The sequence below is a fragment of the Symphalangus syndactylus genome, chromosome 8 (assembly GCF_028878055.3).
Source record: "Symphalangus syndactylus isolate Jambi chromosome 8, NHGRI_mSymSyn1-v2.1_pri, whole genome shotgun sequence".
Classification (NCBI taxonomy): Eukaryota; Metazoa; Chordata; class Mammalia; order Primates; family Hylobatidae; genus Symphalangus; species Symphalangus syndactylus.
The window spans coordinates 147,099,570-147,122,419 of NC_072430.2; positions in this window are offsets into that span (position 1 = coordinate 147,099,570).

A 22,850-nucleotide genomic window follows, 5' to 3' on the forward strand; every position below is an offset into this window, starting at 1 on the left:
CAAATATAAACTACACAGAATCATTCGGTGAAACTTCTTTCTGATCTGTGCATTCAGCTAACAGAGTTAAACCATACTTTTGATTGAGCAGATCTGAACACTCTTTCTGTAGAAAATGCAACTGGACATTTGGAGCGCTAAGAGCGTAGTAGTGGAAAAAGGAATATATTCAAATATAAACTACACAGAAGCATTCTGTGAAACTTCTTTCTGATCTGAGCATTCAGCTAACAGAGTTAAACCATACTTTTGATTGAGCAGTTTTGAAACACTCTGTCTGTAGAAAATGCAAATGGACATTCGTAGCGCTAAGTGGGTAATAGTGGAAAAAAGAATATGTTCAAATAGAAACTACACAGAAGCATTGTATGAAACTTCTTTCTGTTCTGTGCATTCAACTAACAGAGTTGAACCTTACTTTTGATTGAGCCGTTCTGAAACTCTCTTTCTGTAGAAACTGCAATTGGACATTCTGTGCGGTAAGAGGCCTATATTGGGAAAAAGAATGTCTACAAATAAAAACTACACAGAAGAATTGTGTGAAACTTCTTTCTGTTCTGTTTGTTCAACTAAAAGAGTTGAACCTTAGTTTTGATTGAGCCGTTCTGAAACACTCTTTCTGTAGAAAATGCAAGTGGAGATTCGGAGCGCTAAGAGGGTAATAGTGGAAAAAACAATGTCTCCAAATATAAACTACACAGAATCATTCTGTGAAACTTCTTTCTGATCTGTGCATTCAGCTAACAGAGTTAAACCATACTTTTGATTGAGCAGATCTGAACACTCTTTCTGTAGAAAATGCAACTGGACATTTTGAGCGCTAAGAGAGTAGTAGTGGAGAAAGGAATATATTCAAATATAAACTACACAGAAGCATTCTGTGAAACTTCTTTCTGATCTGAGCATTCAGCTAACAGAGTTAAACCATACTTTTGATTGAGCAGTTTTGAAACACTCTGTCTGTAGAAAATGCAACTGGACATTCGTAGCGCTAAGTGGGTAATAGTGGAAAAAAGAATATGTTCAAATATAAACTACACAGAAGCATTGTATGAAACTCCTTTCTGTTCTGTGCATTCAACTAACAGAGTTGAACCTTACTTTTGATTGAGCCTTTCTGAAACACTCTTTCTGTAGAAACTGCAATAGGACATTCTGAGCGCTAAGAGGCCTATATTGGGAAAAATAATATCTTCAAATAAAAATTACACAGAAGCATTGTGTGAGACTTATTTCTGATATGTTCATTAAGCTAACAGAGTTAAACCATACTTTTGATTGCGCAGTTCTGAACACTCTTTCTGTAGAAAATGCAAGTGGAGATTCGGAGCGCTAAGAGGGTAATAGTGGAAAAAGGAATATATTCAAATATAAACTACACAGTAGCATTCTGTGAAAATTCTTTCTGTTCTGTGCATTCAACTAACAGAGTTGAACCTTACTTTTGATTGAGCCGTTCTGAAACACTCTTTCTGTAGTAACTGCAATTGGACATGCTAAGCGCTAAGAGGCCTACATTGGGAAAAATAATATCGTCAAATAAAAACTACACAGATGCATTCTGTGAAACTTATTTCTGATCTGTAAATTCAGTTAACAGAGATAAAACATATTTTTGATTGAGCAGTTATGAAACACTCTTTTTGTAGAAAATGCAAGTGGAGATTCGGAGCGCTAAGAGGGTAATAGTGGAAAAAGGAATGTCTTCAAATATAAACTACACAGAATCATTCGGTGAAACTTCTTTCTGATCTGTGCATTCAGCTAACAGAGTTAAACCATACTTTTGATTGAGCAGATCTGAACACACTTTCTGTAGAAAATGCAACTGGACCTTTGGAGCGCTAAGAGCGTAGTAGTGGAAAAAGGAATATATTCAAATATAAACTACACAGAAGCATTCTGTGAAACTTCTTTCTGATCTGAGCATCCAGCTAACAGAGTTAAACCATACTTTTGATTGAGCAGTTTTGAAACACTCTGTCTGTAGAAAATGCAAATGGACATTCGTAGCGCTAAGTGGGTAATAGTGGAAAAAAGAATATGTTCAAATAGAAACTACACAGAAGCATTGTATGAAACTTCTTTCTGTTCTGTGCATTCAACTAACAGAGTTGAACCTTACTTTTGATTGAGCCGTTCTGAAACTCTCTTTCTGTAGAAACTGCAATTGGACATTCTGTGCGCTAAGAGGCCTATATTGGGAAAAAGAATGTCTACAAATAAAAACTACACAGAAGAATTGTGTGAAACTTCTTTCTGTTCTGTTTGTTCAACTAAAAGAGTTGAACCTTAGTTTTGATTGAGCCGTTCTGAAACACTCTTTCTGTAGAAAATGCAAGTGGAGATTCGGAGCGCTAAGAGGGTAATAGTGGAAAAAGGAATGTCTCCAAATATAAACTACACAGAATCATTCTGTGAAACTTCTTTCTGATCTGTGCATTCAGCTAACAGAGTTAAACCATACTTTTGATTGAGCAGATCTGAACACTCTTTCTGTAGAAAATGCAACTGGACATTTTGAGCGCTAAGAGAGTAGTAGTGGAGAAAGGAATATATTCAAATATAAACTACACAGAAGCATTCTGTGAAACTTCTTTCTGATCTGAGCATTCAGCTAACAGAATTAAACCATACTTTTGATTGAGCAGTTTTGAAACACTCTGTCTGTAGAAAATGCAACTGGACATTCGTAGCGCTAAGGGGGTAATAGTGGAAAAAAGAATATGTTCAAATATAAACTACACAGAAGCATTGTATGAAACTTCTTTCTGTTCTGTGCATTCAACTAACAGAGTTGAACCTTACTTTTGATTGAGACTTTCTGAAACACTCTTTCTGTAGAAACTGCAATAGGACATTCTGAGCGCTAAGAGGCCTATATTGGGAAAAATAATATCTTCAAATAAAAACTACACAGAAGCATTGTGTGAGACTTATTTCTGATATGTTCATTAAGCTTACAGAGTTAAACCATACTTTTGATTGCGCAGTTCTGAACACTCTTTCTGTAGAAAATGCAAGTGGAGATTCGGAGCGCTAAGAGGGTAATAGTGGAAAAAGGAATATATTCAAATATAAACTACACAGTAGCATTCTGTGAAAATTCTTTCTGTTCTGTGCATTCAACTAACAGAGTTGAACCTTACTTTTGATTGAGCCGTTCTGAAACACTCTTTCTGTAGTAACTGCAATTGGACATGCTAAGCGCTAAGAGGCCTACATTGGGAAAAATAATATCGTCAAATAAAAACTACACAGATGCATTCTGTGAAACTTATTTCTGATCTGTAAATTCAGTTAACAGAGATAAAACATATTTTTGATTGAGCAGTTATGAAACACTCTTTTTGTAGAAAATGCAAGTGGAGATTCGGAGCGCTAAGAGGGTAATAGTGGAAAAAGGAATGTCTTCAAATATAAACTACACAGAATCATTCGGTGAAACTTCTTTCTGATCTGTGCATTCAGCTAACAGAGTTAAACCATACTTTTGATTGAGCAGATCTGAACACACTTTCTGTAGAAAATGCAACTGGACCTTTGGAGCGCTAAGAGCGTAGTAGTGGAAAAAGGAATATATTCAAATATAAACTACACAGAAGCATTCTGTGAAACTTCTTTCTGATCTGAGCATTCAGCTAACAGAGTTAAACCATACTTTTGATTGAGCAGTTTTGAAACACTCTGTCTGTAGAAAATGCAACTGGACATTCGTAGCGCTAAGTGGGTAATAGTGGAAAAAAGAATATGTTCAAATATAAACTACACAGAAGCATTGTATGAAACTTCTTTCTGTTCTGTGCATTCAACTAACAGAGTTGAACCTTACTTTTGATTGAGCCTTTCTGAAACACTCTTTCTGTAGAAACTGCAATTGGACATTCTGAGCGCTAAGAGGCCTCTATTGGGAAAAATAATATCTTCAAATAAAAACTACACAGAAGGATTGTTTGAAACTTATTTCTGATATGTCCATTCAGCTAACAGAGTTAAACCATACTTTTGATTGAGCAGATCTGAACACTCTTTCTGTAGAAAATGCAACTGGACATTTGGAGCGCTAAGAGAGTAGTAGTGGAAAAAGGTATATATTCAAATATAAACTACACAGAAGCATTCTGTGAAACTTCTTTCTGATCTGAGCATTCAGCTAACAGAGTTAAACCATACTTTTTATTGAGCAGTTTTGAAACACTCTGTCTGTAGAAAATGCAACTGGACATTCGTAGCGCTAAGTGGGTAATAGTGGAAAAAAGAATATGTTCAAATATAAACTACACAGAAGGATTGTATGAAACTTCTTTCTGTTCTGTGCATTCAACTAACAGAGTTGAAACTTACTTTTGATTGAGCCGTTCTGAAACACTCTTTCTGTAGAAACTGCAATTGGATATTCTGAGTGCTAAGAGGCCTCTATTGGGAAAACTAATATCTTCAAATAAAAACTACACAGAAGCATTGTGTGAAACTTATTTCTGATATGTTCATTAAGCTAACAGAGTTAAACCATACTTTTGATTGCGCAGTTCTGAACACTCTTTCTGTAGAAAATGCAAGTGGACATTCGCAGCGCTAAGAGGGTAATAGTGGAAAAGGGAATATATTCAAATATAAACTACACAGTAGCATTCTGTGAAAATTCTTTCTGTTCTGTGCATTCAACTAACAGAGTTGAACTTTACTTTCGATTGAGCCGTTCTGAAACACTCTTTCTGTAGAAACTGCAATTGGACATGCTAAGCGCCAAGAGGCCTACATTGGGAAAAAGATTATCTTCAAATAAAAACTACACAGATGCATTCTGTGAAACTTATTTCTGATCTGTAAATTCAGTTAACAGAGATAAAACATATTTTTGATTGAGCAGTTATGAAACACTCTTTTTGTAGAAACTGCAAGTGGAGATTCGGAGCGCTAAGAGGGTAATAGTGGAAAAAGGAATGTCTTCAAATATAAACTACACAGAATCATTCGGTGAAACTTCTTTCTGATCTGTGCATTCAGCTAACAGAGTTAAACCATACTTTTGATTGAGCAGATCTGAACACTCTTTCTGTAGAAAATGCAACTGGACATTTGGAGCGCTAAGAGCGTAGTAGTGGAAAAAGGAATATATTCAAATATAAACTACAAAGAAGCATTCTGTGAAACTTCTTTCTGATCTGAGCATTCAGCTAACAGAGTTAAACCATACTTTTGATTGAGCAGTTTTGAAACACTCTGTCTGTAGAAAATGCAAGTGGACATTCGTAGAGCTAAGTGGGTAATAGTGGAAAAAATAATATGTTCAAATAGAAACTACACAGAAGCATTGTATGAAACTTCTTTCTGTTCTGTGCACTCAACTAACAGAGTTGAACCTTACTTTTGATTGAGCCGTTCTGAAACACTCTTTCTGTAGAAACTGCAATTGGACACTCTGAGCGCTAAGAGGCCTATATTGGGAAAAAGAATGTCTACAAATAAAAACTACACAGAAGAATTGTGTGAAACTTCTTTCTGTTCTGTTTGTTCAACTAAAAGAGTTTAACCTTAGTGTTGATTGAGCCGTTCTGAAACACTCTTTCTGTAGAAAATGCAAGTGGAGATTCGGAGCGCTAAGAATGTAATAGTGGAAAAAGGAATGTCTCCAAATATAAACTACACAGAATCATTCTGTGAAACTTCTTTCTGATCTGTGCATTCAGCTAACAGAGTTAAACCATACTTTTGATTGAGCAGATCTGAACACTCTTTCTGTAGAAAATGCAACTGGACATTTGGAGCGCTAAGAGAGTAGTAGTGGAAAAAGGAATATATTCAAATATAAACTACACAGAAGCATTCTGTGAAACTTCTTTCTGATCTGAGCATTCAGCTAACAGAGTTAAACCATACTTTTGATTGAGCAGTTTTGAAACACTCTGTCTGTAGAAAATGCAACTGGACATTCGTAGCGCTAAGTGGGTAATAGTGGAAAAAAGAATATGTTCAAATAGAAACTACACAGAAGCATTGTATGAAACTTCTTTCTGTTCTGTGCATTCAACTAACAGAGTTGAACCTTACTTTTGATTGAGCCGTTCTGAAACTCTCTTTCTGTAGAAACTGCAATTGGACATTCTGAGCGCTAAGAGGCCTATATTGGGAAAAAGAATGTCTACAAATAAAAACTACACAGAAGAATTGTGTGAAACTTCTTTCTGTTCTGTTTGTTCAACTAAAAGAGTTGAACCTTTGTTTTGATTGAGCCGTTCTGAAACACTCTTTCTGTAGAAAATGCAAGTGGAGATTCGGAGCGCTAAGAGGGTAATAGTGGAAAAAGGAATGTCTCCAAATATAAACTACACAGAATCATTCTGTGAAACTTCTTTCTGATCTGTGCATTCAGCTAACAGAGTTAAACCATACTTTTGATTGAGCAGATCTGAACACTCTTTCTGTAGATAATGCAACTGGACATTTGGAGCTCTAAGAGAGTAGTAGTGGAAAAAGGAATATATTCAAATATAAACTACACAGAAGCATTCTGTGAAACTTCTTTCTGATCTGAGCATTCAGCTAACAGAATTAAACCATACTTTTGATTGAGCAGTTTTGAAACTGTCTGTAGAAAATGCAACTGGACATTCGTAGCGCTAAGTGGGTAATAGTGGAAAAAAGAATATGTTCAAATATGAACTACACAGAAGCATTGTATGAAACTTCTTTCTGTTCTGTGCATTCAACTAACAGAGTTGAACCTTACTTTTGATTGAGCCTTTCTGAAACACTCTTTCTGTAGAAACTGCAATTGGACATTCTGAGCGCTAAGAGGCCAATATTGGGAAAAATAATATCTTCAAATAAAAACTAAACAGAAGCATTGTGTGAAACTTATTTCTGATATGTTCATTAAGCTAACAGAGTTAAACCATACTTTTGATTGCGCAGTTCTGAACACTCTTTCTGTAGAAAATGCAAGTGGACATTCGGAGCGCTAAGAGCTTAATAGTGGAAAAAGGAATATATTCAAATATAAACTACACAGTAGCATTCTGTGAAAATTCTTTCTGTTCTGTGCATTCAACTAACAGAGTTGAACCTTACTTTTGATTGAGCCGTTCTGAAACACTCTTTCTGTAGAAACTGCAATTGGACATGCTAAGCGCTAAGAGGCCTACATTGGGAAAAAGAATATCTTCAAATAAAAACTACACAGATGCATTCTGTGAAACTTATTTCTGATCTGTAAATTCAGTTAACAGAGATAAAACATATTTTTGATTGAGCAGTTATGAAACACTCTTTTTGTAGAAACTGCAAGTGGAGATTCGGAGCGCTAAGAGGGTAATAGTGGAAAAAGGAATGTCTTCAAATATAAACTACACAGAATCATTCGGTGAAACTTCTTTCTGATCTGTGCATTCAGCTAACAGAGTTAAACCATACTTTTGATTGAGCAGATCTGAACACTCTTTCTGTAGAAAATGCAACTGGACATTTGGAGCGCTAAGAGCGTAGTAGTGGAAAAAGGAATATATTCAAATATAAACTACACAGAAGCATTCTGTGAAACTTCTTTCTGATCTGAGCATTCAGCTAACAGAGTTAAACCATACTTTTCATTGAGCAGTTTTGAAACACTCTGTCTGTAGAAAATGCAACCGGACATTCGTAGAGCTAAGTGGGTAATAGTGGAAAAAATAATATGTTCAAATAGAAACTACACAGAAGCATTGTATGAAACTTCTTTCTGTTCTGTGCATTCAACTAACAGAGTTGAACCTTACTTTTGATTGAGCCGTTCTGAAACACTCTTTCTGTAGAAACTGCAATTGGACACTCTGAGCGCTAAGAGGCCTATATTGGGAAAAAGAATGTCTACAAATAAAAACTACACAGAAGAATTGTGTGAAACTTCTTTCTGTTCTGTTTGTTCAACTAAAAGAGTTGAACCTTAGTGTTGATTGAGCCGTTCTGAAACACTCTTTCTGTAGAAAATGCAAGTGGAGATTCGGAGCGCTAAGAGGGTAATAGTGGAAAAAGGAATGTCTCCAAATATAAACTACACAGAATCATTCTGTGAAACTTCTTTCTGATCTGTGCATTCAGCTAACAGAGTTAAACCATACTTTTGATTGAGCAGATCTGAACACTCTTTCTGTAGAAAATGCAACTGGACATTTGGAGCGCTAAGAGAGTAGTAGTGGAAAAAGGAATATATTCAAATATAAACTACACAGAAGCATTCTGTGAAACTTCTTTCTGATCTGAGCATTCAGCTAACAGATTTAAACCATACTTTTGATTGAGCAGTTTTGAAACACTCTGTCTGTAGAAAATGCAACTGGACATTCGTAGCGCTAAGTGGGTAATAGTGGAAAAAAGAATATGTTCAAATAGAAACTACACAGAAGCATTGTATGAAACTTCTTTCTGTTCTGTGCATTCAACTAACAGAGTTGAACCTTACTTTTGATTGAGCCGTTCTGAAACTCTCTTTCTGTAGAAACTGCAATTGGACATTCTGAGCGCTAAGAGGCCTATATTGGGAAAAAGAATGTCTACAAATAAAAACTACACAGAAGAATTGTGTGAAACTTCTTTCTGTTCTGTTTGTTCAACTAAAAGAGTTGAACCTTTGTTTTGATTGAGCCGTTCTGAAACACTCTTTCTGTAGAAAATGCAAGTGGAGATTCGGAGCGCTAAGGGGGTAATAGTGGAAAAAGGAATGTCTCCAAATATAAACTACACAGAATCATTCTGTGAAACTTCTTTCTGATCTGTGCATTCAGCTAACAGAGTTAAACCATACTTTTGATTGAGCAGATCTGAACACTCTTTCTGTAGATAATGCAACTGGACATTTGGAGCTCTAAGAGAGTAGTAGTGGAAAAAGGAATATATTCAAATATAAACTACACAGAAGCATTCTGTGAAACTTCTTTCTGATCTGAGCATTCAGCTAACAGAATTAAACCATACTTTTGATTGAGCAGTTTTGAAACTGTCTGTAGAAAATGCAACTGGACATTCGTAGCGCTAAGTGGGTAATAGTAGAAAAAAGAATATGTTCAAATATGAACTACACAGAAGCATTGTATGAAACTTCTTTCTGTTCTGTGCATTCAACTAACAGAGTTGAACCTTACTTTTGATTGAGCCTTTCTGAAACACTCTTTCTGTAGAATCTGCAATAGGACATTCTGAGCGCTAAGAGGCCTATATTGGGAAAAATAATATCTTCAAATAAAAACTACACAGAAGCATTGTGTGAAACTTATTTCTGATATGTTCATTAAGCTAACAGAGTTAAACCATACTTTTGATTGCGCAGTTCTGAACACTCTTTCTGTAGAAAATGCAAGGGGACATTCGGAGCGCTAAGAGGGTAATAGTGGAAAAAGGAATATATTCAAATATAAACTACACAGTAGCATTCTGTAAAAATTCTTTCTGTTCTGTGCATTCAACTAACAGAGTTGAACCTTACTTTTGATTGAGCCGTTCTGAAACACTCTTTCTGTAGAAACTGCAATTGGACATGCTAAGCGCCAAGAGGCCTACATTGGGAAAAAGATTATCTTCAAATAAAAACTACACAGATGCATTCTGTGAAACTTATTTCTGATCTGTAAATTCAGTTAACAGAGATAAAACATATTTTTGATTGAGCAGTTATGAAACACTCTTTTTGTAGAAACTGCAAGTGGAGATTCGGAGCGCTAAGAGGGTAATAGTGGAAAAAGGAATGTCTTCAAATATAAACTACACAGAATCATTCGGTGAAACTTCTTTCTGATCTGTGCATTCAGCTAACAGAGTTAAACCATACTTTTGATTGAGCAGATCTGAACACTCTTTCTGTAGAAAATGCAACTGGACATTTGGAGCGCTAAGAGCGTAGTAGTGGAAAAAGGAATATATTCAAATATAAACTACACAGAAGCATTCTGTGAAACTTCTTTCTGATCTGAGCATTCAGCTAACAGAGTTAAACCATACTTTTCATTGAGCAGTTTTGAAACACTCTGTCTGTAGAAAATGCAACTGGACATTCGTAGAGCTAAGTGGGTAATAGTGGAAAAAAGAATATGTTCAAATATAAACTACACAGAAGCATTGTATGAAACTTCTTTCTGTTCTGTGCATTCAACTAACAGAGTTGAACCTTACTTTTGATTGAGCCGTTCTGAAACTCTCTTTCTGTAGAAACTGCAATTGGACATTCTGAGCGCTAAGAGGCCTATATTGGGAAAAAGAATGTCTACAAATAAAAACTACACAGAAGAATTGTGTGAAATTTCTTTCTGTTCTGTTTGTTCAACTAAAAGAGTTGAACCTTTGTTTTGATTGAGCCGTTCTGAAACACTCTTTCTGTAGAAAATGCAAGTGGAGATTCGGAGCGCTAAGAGGGTAATAGTGGAAAAAGGAATGTCTCCAAATATAAACTACACAGAATCATTCTGTGAAACTTCTTTCTGATCTGTGCATTCAGCTAACAGAGTTAAACCATACTTTTGATTGAGCAGATCTGAACACTCTTTCTGTAGAAAATGCAACTGGACATTTGGAGCGCTAAGAGAGTAGTAGTGGAAAAAGGAATATATTCAAATATAAACTACACAGAAGCATTCTGTGAGACTTCTTTCCGATCTGAGCATTCAGCTAACAGAGTTAAACCATACTTTTGATTGAGCAGTTTTGAAACTGTCTGTAGAAAATGCAACTGGACATTCGTAGCGCTAAGTGGGTAATAGTGGAAAAAAGAATATGTTCAGATATGAACTACACAGAAGCATTGTATGAAACTTCTTTCTGTTCTGTGCATTCAACTAACAGAGTTGAACCTTACTTTTGATTGAGCCTTTCTGAAACACTCTTTCTGTAGAAACTGCAATTGGACATTCTGAGCGCTAAGAGGCCAATATTGGGAAAAATAATATCTTCAAATAAAAACTACACAGAAGCATTGTGTGAAACTTATTTATGATATGTTCATTAAGCTAACAGAGTTAAACCATACTTTTGATTGCGCAGTTCTGAACACTCTTTCTGTAGAAAATGCAAGTGGACATTTGGAGCGCTAAGAGCTTAATAGTGGAAAAAGGAATATATTCAAATATAAACTACACAGTAGCATTCTGTGAAAATTCTTTCTATTCTGTGCATTCAACTAACAGAGTTGAACCTTACTTTTGATTGAGCCGTTCTGAAACACTCTTTCTGTAGAAACTGCAATTGGACATGCTAAGCGCTAAGAGGCCTACATTGGGAAAAAGAATATCTTCAAATAAAAACTACACAGATGCATTCTGTGAAACTTATTTCTGATCTGTAAATTCAGTTAACAGAGATAAAATATATTTTTGATTGAGCAGTTATGAAACACTCTTTTTGTAGAAAATGCAAGTGGACATTCGGAGCGCTAAGAGGGTAATAGTGGAAAAAGGAATGTCTTCAAATATAAACTACACAGAATCATTCGGTGAAACTTCTTTCTGATCTGTGCATTCAGCTAACAGAGTTAAACCATACTTTTGATTGAGCAGATCTGAACACACTTTCTGTAGAAAATGCAACTGGACCTTTGGAGCGCTAAGAGCGTAGTAGTGGAAAAAGGAATATATTCAAATATAAACTACACAGAAGCATTCTGTGAAAGTTCTTTCTGATCTGAGCATTCAGCTAACAGAGTTAAACCATACTTTTGATTGAGCAGTTTTGAAACACTCTGTCTGTAGAAAATGCAACTTGACATTCGTAGCGCTAAGTGGGTAATAGTGGAAAAAAGAATATGTTCAAATATAAACTACACAGAAGCATTGTATGAAACTTCTTTCTGTTCTGTGCATTCAACTAACAGAGTTGAACCTTACTTTTGATTGAGCCGTTCTGAAACACTCTTTCTGTAGAAACTGCAATTGGACATTCTGAGCGCTAAGAGGCCTATATTGGGAAAAAGAATGTCTACAAATAAAAACTACACAGAAGAATTGTGTGAAACTTCTTTCTGTTCTGTTTGTTCAACTAAAAGAGTTGAACCTTAGTTTTGATTGAGCCGTTCTGAAACACTCTTTCTGTAGAAAATGCAAGTGGAGATTCGGAGCGCTAAGAGGGTAATAGTGGAAAAAGGAATGTCTCCAAATATAAACTACACAGAATCATTCTGTGAAACTTCTTTCTGATCTGTGCATTCAGCTAACAGAGTTAAACCATACTTTTGATTGAGCAGATCTGAACACTCTTTCTGTAGAAAATGCAACTGGACATTTGGAGCACTAAGAGAGTAGTAGTGGAAAAAGGAATATATTCAAATATAAACTACACAGAAGCATTCTGTGAAACTTCTTTCTGATCTGAGCATTCAGCTAACAGAGTTAAACCATACTTTTGATTGAGCAGTTTTGAAACACTCTGTCTGTAGAAAATGCAACTGGACATTCGTAGCGCTAAGTGGGTAATAGTGGAAAAAAGAATATGTTCAAATATAAACTACACAGAAGCATTGTATGAAACTTCTTTCTGTTCTGTGCATTCAACTAACAGAGTTGAACCTTACTTTTGATTGAGCCTTTCTGAAACACTCTTTCTGTAGGAACTGCAATTGGACATTCTGAGCGCTAAGAGGCCTCTTTGGGAAAAATAATAACTTCAAATAAAAACTACACAGAAGCATTGTGTGAAACTTATTTCTGATATATTCATTAAGCTAACAGAGTTAAACCATACTTTTGATTGCGCAGTTCTGAACACTCTTTCTGTAGAAAATGCAAGTGGACATTCGGAGCGCTAAGAGGGTAATAGTGCAAAAAGGAATATATTCAAATATAAACTACACAGTAGCATTCTGTGAAAATTCTTTCTGTTCTGTGCATTCAACTAACAGAGTTGAACCTTACTTTTGATTGAGCCGTTCTGAAACACTCTTTCTGTAGAAACTGCAATTGGACATGCTAAGCGCTAAGAGGCCTACATTGGGAAAAAGAATATCTTCAAATAAAAACTACACAGATGCATTCTGTGAAACTTATTTCTGATCTGTAAATTCAGTTAACAGAGATAAAACATTTTTTTGATTGAGCAGTTATGAAACACTCTTTTTGTAGAAAATACAAGTGGAGATTCGGAGCGCTAAGAGGGTAATAGTGGAAAAAGGAATGTCTTCAAATATAAACTACACAGAATCATTCGGTGAAACTTCTTTCTGATCTGTGCATTCTGCTAACAGAGTTAAACCATACTTTTGATTGAGCAGATCTGAGCACTCTTTCTGTAGAAAATGCAACTGGACATTTGGAGCGCTAAGAGCGTAGTAGTGGAAAAAGGAATATATTCAAATATAAACTACACAGAAGCATTCTGTGAAAATTCTTTCTGATCTGAGCATTCAGCTAACAGAGTTAAACCATACTTTTGATTGAGCAGTTTTGAAACACTCTGTCTGTAGAAAATGCAACTGGACATTCGTAGCGCTAAGTGGGTAATAGTGGAAAAAAGAATATGTTCAAATATAAACTACACAGAAGCATTGTATGAAACTTATTTCTGTTCTGTGCATTCAACTAACAGAGTTGAACCTTACTTTTGATTGAGCCGTTCTGAAACACTCTTTCTGTAGAAACTGCAATTGGACATTCTGAGCGCTAAGAGGCCTATATTGGGAAAATGAATGTCTACAAATAAAAACTACACAGAAGAATTGTGTGAAACTTCTTTCTGTTCTGTTTGTTCAACTAAAAGAGTTGAACCTCAGTTTTGATTGAGCCGTTCTGAAACACTCTTTCTGTAGAAAATGCAAGTGGAGATTCGGAGCGCTAAGAGGGTAATAGTGGAAAAAGGAATGTCTCCAAATATAAACTACACAGAATCATTCTGTGAAACTTCTTTCTGATCTGTGCATTCAGCTAACAGAGTTAAACCATACTTTTGATTGAGCAGATCTGAACACTCTTTCTGTAGAAAATGCAACTGGACATTTGGAACGCTAAGAGAGTAGTAGTGGAAAAAGGAATATATTCAAATATAAACTACACAGAAGCATTCTGTGAAACTTCTTTCTGATCTGAGCATTCAGCTAACAGAGTTAAACCATACTTTTGATTGAGGAGTTTTGAAAGACTCTGTCTGTAGAAAATGCAACTGGACATTCGTAGCGCTAAGTGGGTAATAGTGGAAAAAAGAATATGTTCAAATATAAACTACACAGAAGCATTGTATGAAACTTCTTTCTGTTCTGTGCATTCAACTAACAGAGTTGAACCTTACTTTTGATTGAGCCTTTCTGAAACACTCTTTCTGTGGAAACTGCAATTGGACATTCTGAGCGTTAATAGGCCTCTATTGGGAAAAAAAATATCTTCAAATAAAAACTACACAGAAGCATTGTGTGAAACTTATTTCTGATATGTTCATTAAGCTAACAGAGTTAAACCATACTTTCGATTTCGCAGTTCTGAACACTCTTTCTGTAGAAAATGCAAGTGGACATTCGGAGCGCTAAGAGGGTAATAGTGGAAAAAGTATTATATTCAAATATAAACTACACAGTAGCATTCTGTGAAAATTCTTTCTGTTCTGTGCATTCAACTAACAGAGTTGAACCTTACTTTTGATTGAGCCGTTCTGAAACACTCTTTCTGTAGAAAATGCAAGTGGAGATTCGGAGCGCTAAGAGGTTAATAGTGGAAAAAGGAATGTCTCCAAATATAAACTACACAGAATCATTCTGTGAAACTTCTTTCTGATCTGTGCATTCAGCTAACAGAGTTAAACCATACTTTTGATTGAGCAGATCTGAACACTCTTTCTGTAGAAAATGCAACTGGACATTTGGAGCGCTAAGAGAGTAGTAGTGGAAAAAGGAATATATTCAAATATAAACTACACAGAAGCATTCTGTGAAACTTCTTTCTGATCTGAGCATTCAGCTAACAGAGTTAAACCATACTTTTGATTGAGCAGTTTTGAAACACTCTGTCTGTAGAAAATGCAACTGGACATTCGTAGCGCTAAGTGGGTAATAGTGGAAAAAAGAATATGTTCAAATATAAACTACACAGAAGCATTGTATGAAACTTCTTTCTGTTCTGTGCATTCAACTAACAGAGTTGAACTTTACTTTTGATTGAGCCTTTCTGAAACACTCTTTCTGTAGAAACTGCAATAGGACATTCTGAGCGCTAAGAGGCCTATATTGGGAAAAATAATATCTTCAAATAAAAACTACACAGAAGCATTGTGTGAAACTTATTTCTGATATGTTCATTAAGCTAACAGAGTTAAACCATACTTTTGATTGCGCAGTTCTGAACACTCTTTCTGTAGAAAATGCAAGTGGACATTCGGAGCGCTAAGAGGGTAATAGTGGAAAAAGGAATATATTCAAATATAAACTACACAGTAGCATTCTGTGAAAATTCTTTCTGTTCTGTGCATTCAACTAACAGAGTTGAACCTTACTTTTGATTGAGCCGTTCTGAAACACTCTTTCTGTAGAAACTGCAATTGGACATGCTAAGCGCCAAGAGGCCTACATTGGGAAAAAGATTATCTTCAAATAAAAACTACACAGATGCATTCTGTGAAACTTATTTCTGATCTGTAAATTCAGTTAACAGAGATAAAACATATTTTTGATTGAGCAGTTATGAAACACTCTTTTTGTAGAAACTGCAAGTGGAGATTCGGAGCGCTAAGAGGGTAATAGTGGAAAAAGGAATGTCTTCAAATATAAACTACACAGAATCATTCGGTGAAACTTCTTTCTGATCTGTGCATTCAGCTAACAGAGTTAAACCATACTTTTGATTGAGCAGATCTGAACACTCTTTCTGTAGAAAATGCAACTGGACATTTGGAGCGCTAAGAGCGTAGTAGTGGAAAAAGGAATATATTCAAATATAAACTACACAGAAGCATTCTGTGAAACTTCTTTCTGATCTGAGCATTCAGCTAACAGAGTTAAACCATACTTTTCATTGAGCAGTTTTGAAACACTCTGTCTGTAGAAAATGCAACTGGACATTCGTAGAGCTAAGTGGGTAATAGTGGAAAAAATAATATGTTCAAATAGAAACTACACAGAAGCATTGTATGAAACTTCTTTCTGTTCTGTGCATTCAACTAACAGAGTTGAACCTTACTTTTGATTGAGCCGTTCTGAAACTCTCTTTCTGTAGAAACTGCAATTGGACACTCTGAGCGCTAAGAGGCCTATATTGGGAAAAAGAATGTCTACAAATAAAAACTACACAGAAGAATTGTGTGAAACTTCTTTCTGTTCTGTTTGTTCAACTAAAAGAGTTGAACCTTAGTTTTGATTGAGCCGTTCTGAAACACTCTTTCTGTAGAAAATGCAAGTGGAGATTCGGAGCGCTAAGAGGGTAATAGTGGAAAACGGAATGTCTCCAAATATAAACTACACAGAATCATTCTGTGAAACTTCTTTCTGATCTGTGCATTCAGCTAACAGGGTTAAACCATACTTTTGATTGAGCAGATCTGAACACTCTTTCTGTAGAAAATGCAACTGGACATTTGGAGCGCTAAGAGAGTAGTAGTGGAAAAAGGAATATATTCAAATATAAACTACACAGAAGCATTCTGTGAAACTTCTTTCTGATCTGAGCATTCAGCTAACAGAGTTAAACCATACTTTTGATTGAGCAGTTTTGAAACACTCTGTCTGTAGAAAATGCAACTGGACATTCGTAGCGCTAAGTGGGTAATAGTGGAAAAAGAATATGTTCAAATAGAAACTACACAGAAGCATTGTATGAAACTTCTTTCTGTTCTGTGCATTCAACTAACAGAGTTGAACCTTACTTTTGATTGAGCCGTTCTGAAACTCTCTTTCTGTAGAAACTGCAATTGGAGATTCTGAGCGCTAAGAGGCCTATATTGGGAAAAAGAATGTCTACAAATAAAAACTACACAGAAGAATTGTGTGAAACTTCTTTCTGTTCTGTTTGTTCAACTAAAAGAGTTGAACCTTTGTTTTGATTGAGCCGTTCTGAAACACTCTTTCTGTAGAAAATGCAAGTGGAGATTCGGAGCGCTAAGAGGGTAATAGTGGAAAAAGGAATGTCTCCAAATATAAACTACACAGAATCATTCTGTGAAACTTCTTTCTGATCTGTGCATTCAGCTAACAGGGTTAAACCATACTTTTGATTGAGCAGATCTGAACACTCTTTCTGTAGAAAATGCAACTGGACATTTGGAGCGCTAAGAGAGTAGTAGTGGAAAAAGGAATATATTCAAATATAAACTACACAGAAGCATTCTGTGAAACTTCTTTCTGATCTGAGCATTCAGCTAACAGAGTTAAACCATACTTTTGATTGAGCAGTTTTGAACCTGTCTGTAGAAAATGCAACTGGACATTCGTAGCGCTAAGTGGGTAATAGTGGAAAAAAGAATATTTTCAAATATGAACTACACAGAAACATTGTATGAAACTTCTTTCTGTTCTGTGCATTCAACTAACAGAGTTGAACCTTACTTTTGATTGAGCCTTTCTGAAACACTCTTTCTGTAGAAACTGCAATTGGACATTCTGAGCGCTAAGAGGCCAATATTGGGAAAAATAATATCTTCAAATAAAAACTACACAGAAGCATTGTGTGAAACTTATTTATGATATGTTCATTAAGCTAACAGAGTTAAACCATACTTTTGATTGCGCAGTTCTGAACACTCTTTCTGTAGAAAATGCAAGTGGACATTTGGAGCGCTAAGAGCTTAATAGTGGAAAAAGGAATATATTCAAATATAAACTACACAGTAGCATTCTGTGAAAATTCTTTCTGTTCTGTGCATTCAACTAACAGAGTTGAACCTTACTTTTGATTGAGCCGTTCTGAAACACTCTTTCTGTAGAAACTGCAATTGGACATGCTAAGCGCTAAGAGGCCTACATTGGGAAAAACAATATCTTCAAATAAAAACTACACAGATGCATTCTGTGAAACTTATTTCTGATCTGTAAATTCAGTTAACAGAGATAAAATATATTTTTGATTGAGCAGTTATGAAACACTCTTTTTGTAGAAAATGCAAGTGGACATTCGGAGCGCTAAGAGGGTAATAGTGGAAAAAGGAATGTCTTCAAATATAAACTACACAGAATCATTCGGTGAAACTTCTTTCTGATCTGTGCATTCAGCTAACAGAGTTAAACCATACTTTTGATTGAGCAGATCTGAACACACTTTCTGTAGAAAATGCAACTGGACCTTTGGAGCGCTAAGAGCGTAGTAGTGGAAAAAGGAATATATTCAAATATAAACTACACAGAAGCATTCTGTGAAACTTCTTTCTGATCTGAGCATTCAGCTAACAGAGTTAAACCATACTTTTGATTGAGCAGTTTTGAAACACTCTGTCTGTAGAAAATGCAACTTGACATTCGTAGCGCTAAGTGGGTAATAGTGGAAAAAAGAATATGTTCAAATATAAACTACACAGAAGCATTGTATGAAACTTCTTTCTGTTCTGTGCATTCAACTAACAGAGTTGAACCTTACTTTTGATTGAGCCGTTCTGAAACACTCTTTCTGTAGAAACTGCAATTGGACATTCTGAGCGCTAAGAGGCCTATATTGGGAAAAAGAATGTCTACAAATAAAAACTACACAGAAGAATTGTGTGAAACTTCTTTCTGTTCTGTTTGTTCAACTAAAAGAGTTGAACCTTAGTTTTGATTGAGCCGTTCTGAAACACTCTTTCTGTAGAAAATGCAAGTGGAGATTCGGAGCGCTAAGAGGGTAATAGTGGAAAAAGGAATGTCTCCAAATATAAACTACACAGAATCATTCTGTGAAACTTCTTTCTGATCTGTGCATTCAGCTAACAGAGTTAAACCATACTTTTGATTGAGCAGATCTGAACACTCTTTCTGTAGAAAATGCAACTGGACATTTGGAGCACTAAGAGAGTAGTAGTGGAAAAAGGAATATATTCAAATATAAACTACACAGAAGCATTCTGTGAAACTTCTTTCTGATCTGAGCATTCAGCTAACAGAGTTAAACCATACTTTTGATTGAGCAGTTTTGAAACACTCTGTCTGTAGAAAATGCAACTGGACATTCGTAGCGCTAAGTGGGTAATAGTGGAAAAAAGAATATGTTCAAATATAAACTACACAGAAGCATTGTATGAAACTTCTTTCTGTTCTGTGCATTCAACTAACAGAGTTGAACCTTACATTTGATTGAGCCTTTCTGAAACACACTTTCTGTAGAAACTGCAATAGGACATTCTGAGCGCTAAGAGGCCTCTATTGGGAAAAATAATATCTTCAAATAAAAACTACACAGAAGCATTGTGTGAAACTTATTTCTGATATGTTCATTAAGCTAACAGAGTTAAACCATACTTTTGATTGCGCAGTTCTGAACACTCTTTCTGTAGAAAATGCAAGTGGACATTCGGAGCGCTAAGAGGGTAATAGTGGAAAAAGGATTATATTCAAATATAAACTACACACTAGCATTCTGTGAAAATTCTTTCTGTTCTGTGCATTCAACTAACAGAGTTGAACCTTACTTTTGATTGAGCCGTTCTGAAACACTCTTTCTGTAGAAACTGCAATTGGACATGCTAAGCGCTAAGAGGCCTACATTGGGAAAAAGAATATCTTCAAATAAAAACTACACAGATGCATTCTGTGAAACTTATTTCTGATCTGTAAATTCAGTTAACAGAGATAAAAGATATTTTTGATTGAGCAGTTATGAAACACTCTTTTTGTAGAAAATGCAAGTGGAGATTCGGAGCGCTAAGAGGGTAATAGTGGAAAAAGGAATGTCTTCAAATATAAACTACACAGAATCATTCGGTGAAACTTCTTTCTGATCTGTTCATTCAGCTAACAGAGTTATACCATACTTTTGATTGAGCAGATCTGAACACTCTTTCTGTAGAAAATGCAACTGGACATTTGGAGCGCTAAGAGAGTAGTAGTGGAAAAAGGAATATATTCAAATATAAACTACACAGAAGCATTCTGTGAAACTTCTTTCTGATCTGAGCATTCAGCTAACAGTTAAACCATACTTTTGATTGAGCAGTTTTGAAACACTCTGTCTGTAGAAAATGCAACTGGACATTCGTAGCGCTAAGTGGGTAATAGTGGAAAAAAGAATATGTTCAAATATAAACTACACAGAAGCATTGTATGAAACTTCTTTCTGTTCTGTGCATTCAACTAACAGAGTTGAACATTACTTTTGATTGAGCCGTTCTGAAACACTCTTTCTGTAGGAACTGCAATTGGACATTCTGAGCGCTGAGAGGCCTATACTGGGAAAAAGAATGTCTACAAATAAAAACTACACAGAAGAATTGTGTGAAACTTCCTTCTGTTCTGTTTGTTCAACTAAAAGAGTTGAACCTTAGTTTTGATTGAGCCGTTCTGAAACACTCTTTCTATAGAAAATGCAAGTGGAGATTCGGAGCGCTAAGAGGGTAATAGTGGAAAAAGGAATGTCTCAAAAATATAAACTACACAGAATCATTCTGTGAAACTTATTTCTGATCTGTGCATTCAGCTAACAGAATTAAACCATACTTTTGATTGAGCAGATCTGAACACTCTTTCTGTAGAAAATGCAACTGGACATTTGGAGCGCTAAGAGCGTAGTAGTGGAAAAAGGAATATATTCAAATATAAACTACACAGAAGCATTCGGTGAAACTTCTTTCTGATCTGAGCATTCAGCTAACAGAGTTAAACCATACTTTTGATTGAGCAGTTTTGAAACACTCTGTCTGTAGAAAATGCAACTGGACATTCGTAGCGCTAAGTGGGTAATAGTGGAAAAAAGAATATGTTCAAATATAAACTACACAGAAGCATTGTATGAAACTTCTTTCTGTTCTGTGCATTCAACTAACAGAGTTGAACCTTATTTTGATTGAGCCTTTCTGAAACACTCTTTCTGTAGGAACTGCAATTGGACATTCTGAGCGCTAAGAGGCCTCTATTGGGAAAAATAATATCTTCAAATAAAAACTACACAGAAGCATTGTGTGAAACTTATTTCTGATATATTCATTAAGCTAACAGTGTTAAACCATACTTTTGATTGCGCAGTTCTGAACACTCTTTCTGTAGAAAATGCAAGTGGACATTCGGAGCGCTAAGAGGGTAATAGTGGAAAAAGGAATATATTCAAATATAAACTACACAGTAGCATTCTGTGAAAATTCTTTCTGTTCTGTGCATTCAACTAACAGAGTTGAACCTTAGTTTTGATTGAGCCGTTCTGAAACACTCTTTCTGTAGAAACTGCAATTGGACATGCTAAGCGCTAAGAGGCCTACATTGGGAAAAAGAATATCTTCAAATAAAAACTACACAGATGCATTCTGTGAAACTTATTTCTGATCTGTAAATTCAGTTAACAGAGATAAAACATATTTTTGATTGAGCAGTTATGAAACACTCTTTTTGTAGAAAATGCAAGTGGAGATTCGGAGCGCTAAGAGGGTAATAGTGGAAAAAGGAATGTCTTCAAATATAAACTACACAGAATCATTCGGTGAAACTTCTTTCTGATCTGTGCATTCTGCTAACAGAGTTAAACCATACTTTTGATTGAGCAGATCTGAACACTCTTTCTGTAGAAAATGCAACTGGACATTTGGAGCGCTAAGAGCGTAGTAGTGGAAAAAGGAATATATTCAAATATAAACTACACAGAAGCATTCTGTGAAAATTCTTTCTGATTTGAGCATTCAGCTAACAGAGTTAAACCATACTTTTGATTGAGCAGTTTTGAAACACTCTGTCTGTAGAAAATGCAACTGGACATTCGTAGCGCTAAGTGGGTAATAGTGGAAAAAAGAATATGTTCAAATATAAACTACACAGAAGCATTGTATGAAACTTCTTTCTGTTCTGTGCATTCAACTAACAGAGTTGAACCTTACTTTTGATTGAGCCGTTCTGAAACACTCTTTCTGTAGAAACTGCAATTGGACATTCTGAGCGCTAAGAGGCCTATATTGGGAAAAAGAATGTCTACAAATAAAAACTACACAGAAGAATTGTGTGAAACTTCTTTCTGTTCTGTTTGTTCAACTAAAAGAGTTGAACCTTAGTTTTGATTGAGCCGTTCTGAAACACTCTTTCTGTAGAAAATGCAAGTGGAGATTCGGAGCGCTAAGAGGGTAATAGTGGAAAAAGGAATGTCTCCAAATATAAATTACACAGAATCATTCTGTGAAACTTCTTTCTGATCTGTGCATTCAGCTAACAGAGTTAAACCATACTTTTGATTGAGCAGATCTGAACACTCTTTCTGTAGAAAATGCAACTGGACATTTGGAGCGCTAAGAGAGTAGTAGCGGAAAAAGGAATATATTCAAATATAAACTACACAGAAGCATTCTGTGAAACTTCTTTCTGATCTGAGCATTCAGCTAACAGAGTTAAACCATACTTTTGATTGAGGAGTTTTGAAACACTCTGTCTGTAGAAAATGCAACTGGATATTCGTAGCGCTAAGTGGGTAATAGTGGAAAAAAGAATATGTTCAAACATAAACTACACAGAAGCATTGTATGAAACTTCTTTCTGTTCTGTGCATTCAAGTAACAGAGTTGAACCTTACTTTTGATTGAGCCTTTCTGAAACACTCTTTCTGTAGAAACTGCAATTGGACATTCTGAGCGTTAATAGGCCTCTATTGGGAAAAATAATATCTTCAAATAAAAACTACACAGAAGCATTGTGTGAAACTTATTTCTGATATGTTCATTAAGCTAACAGAGTTAAACCATACTTTTGATTGCGCAGTTCTGAACACTCTTTCTGTAGGAAATGCAAGTGGACATTCGGAGCGCTAAGAGGGTAATAGTGGAAAAAGGATTAT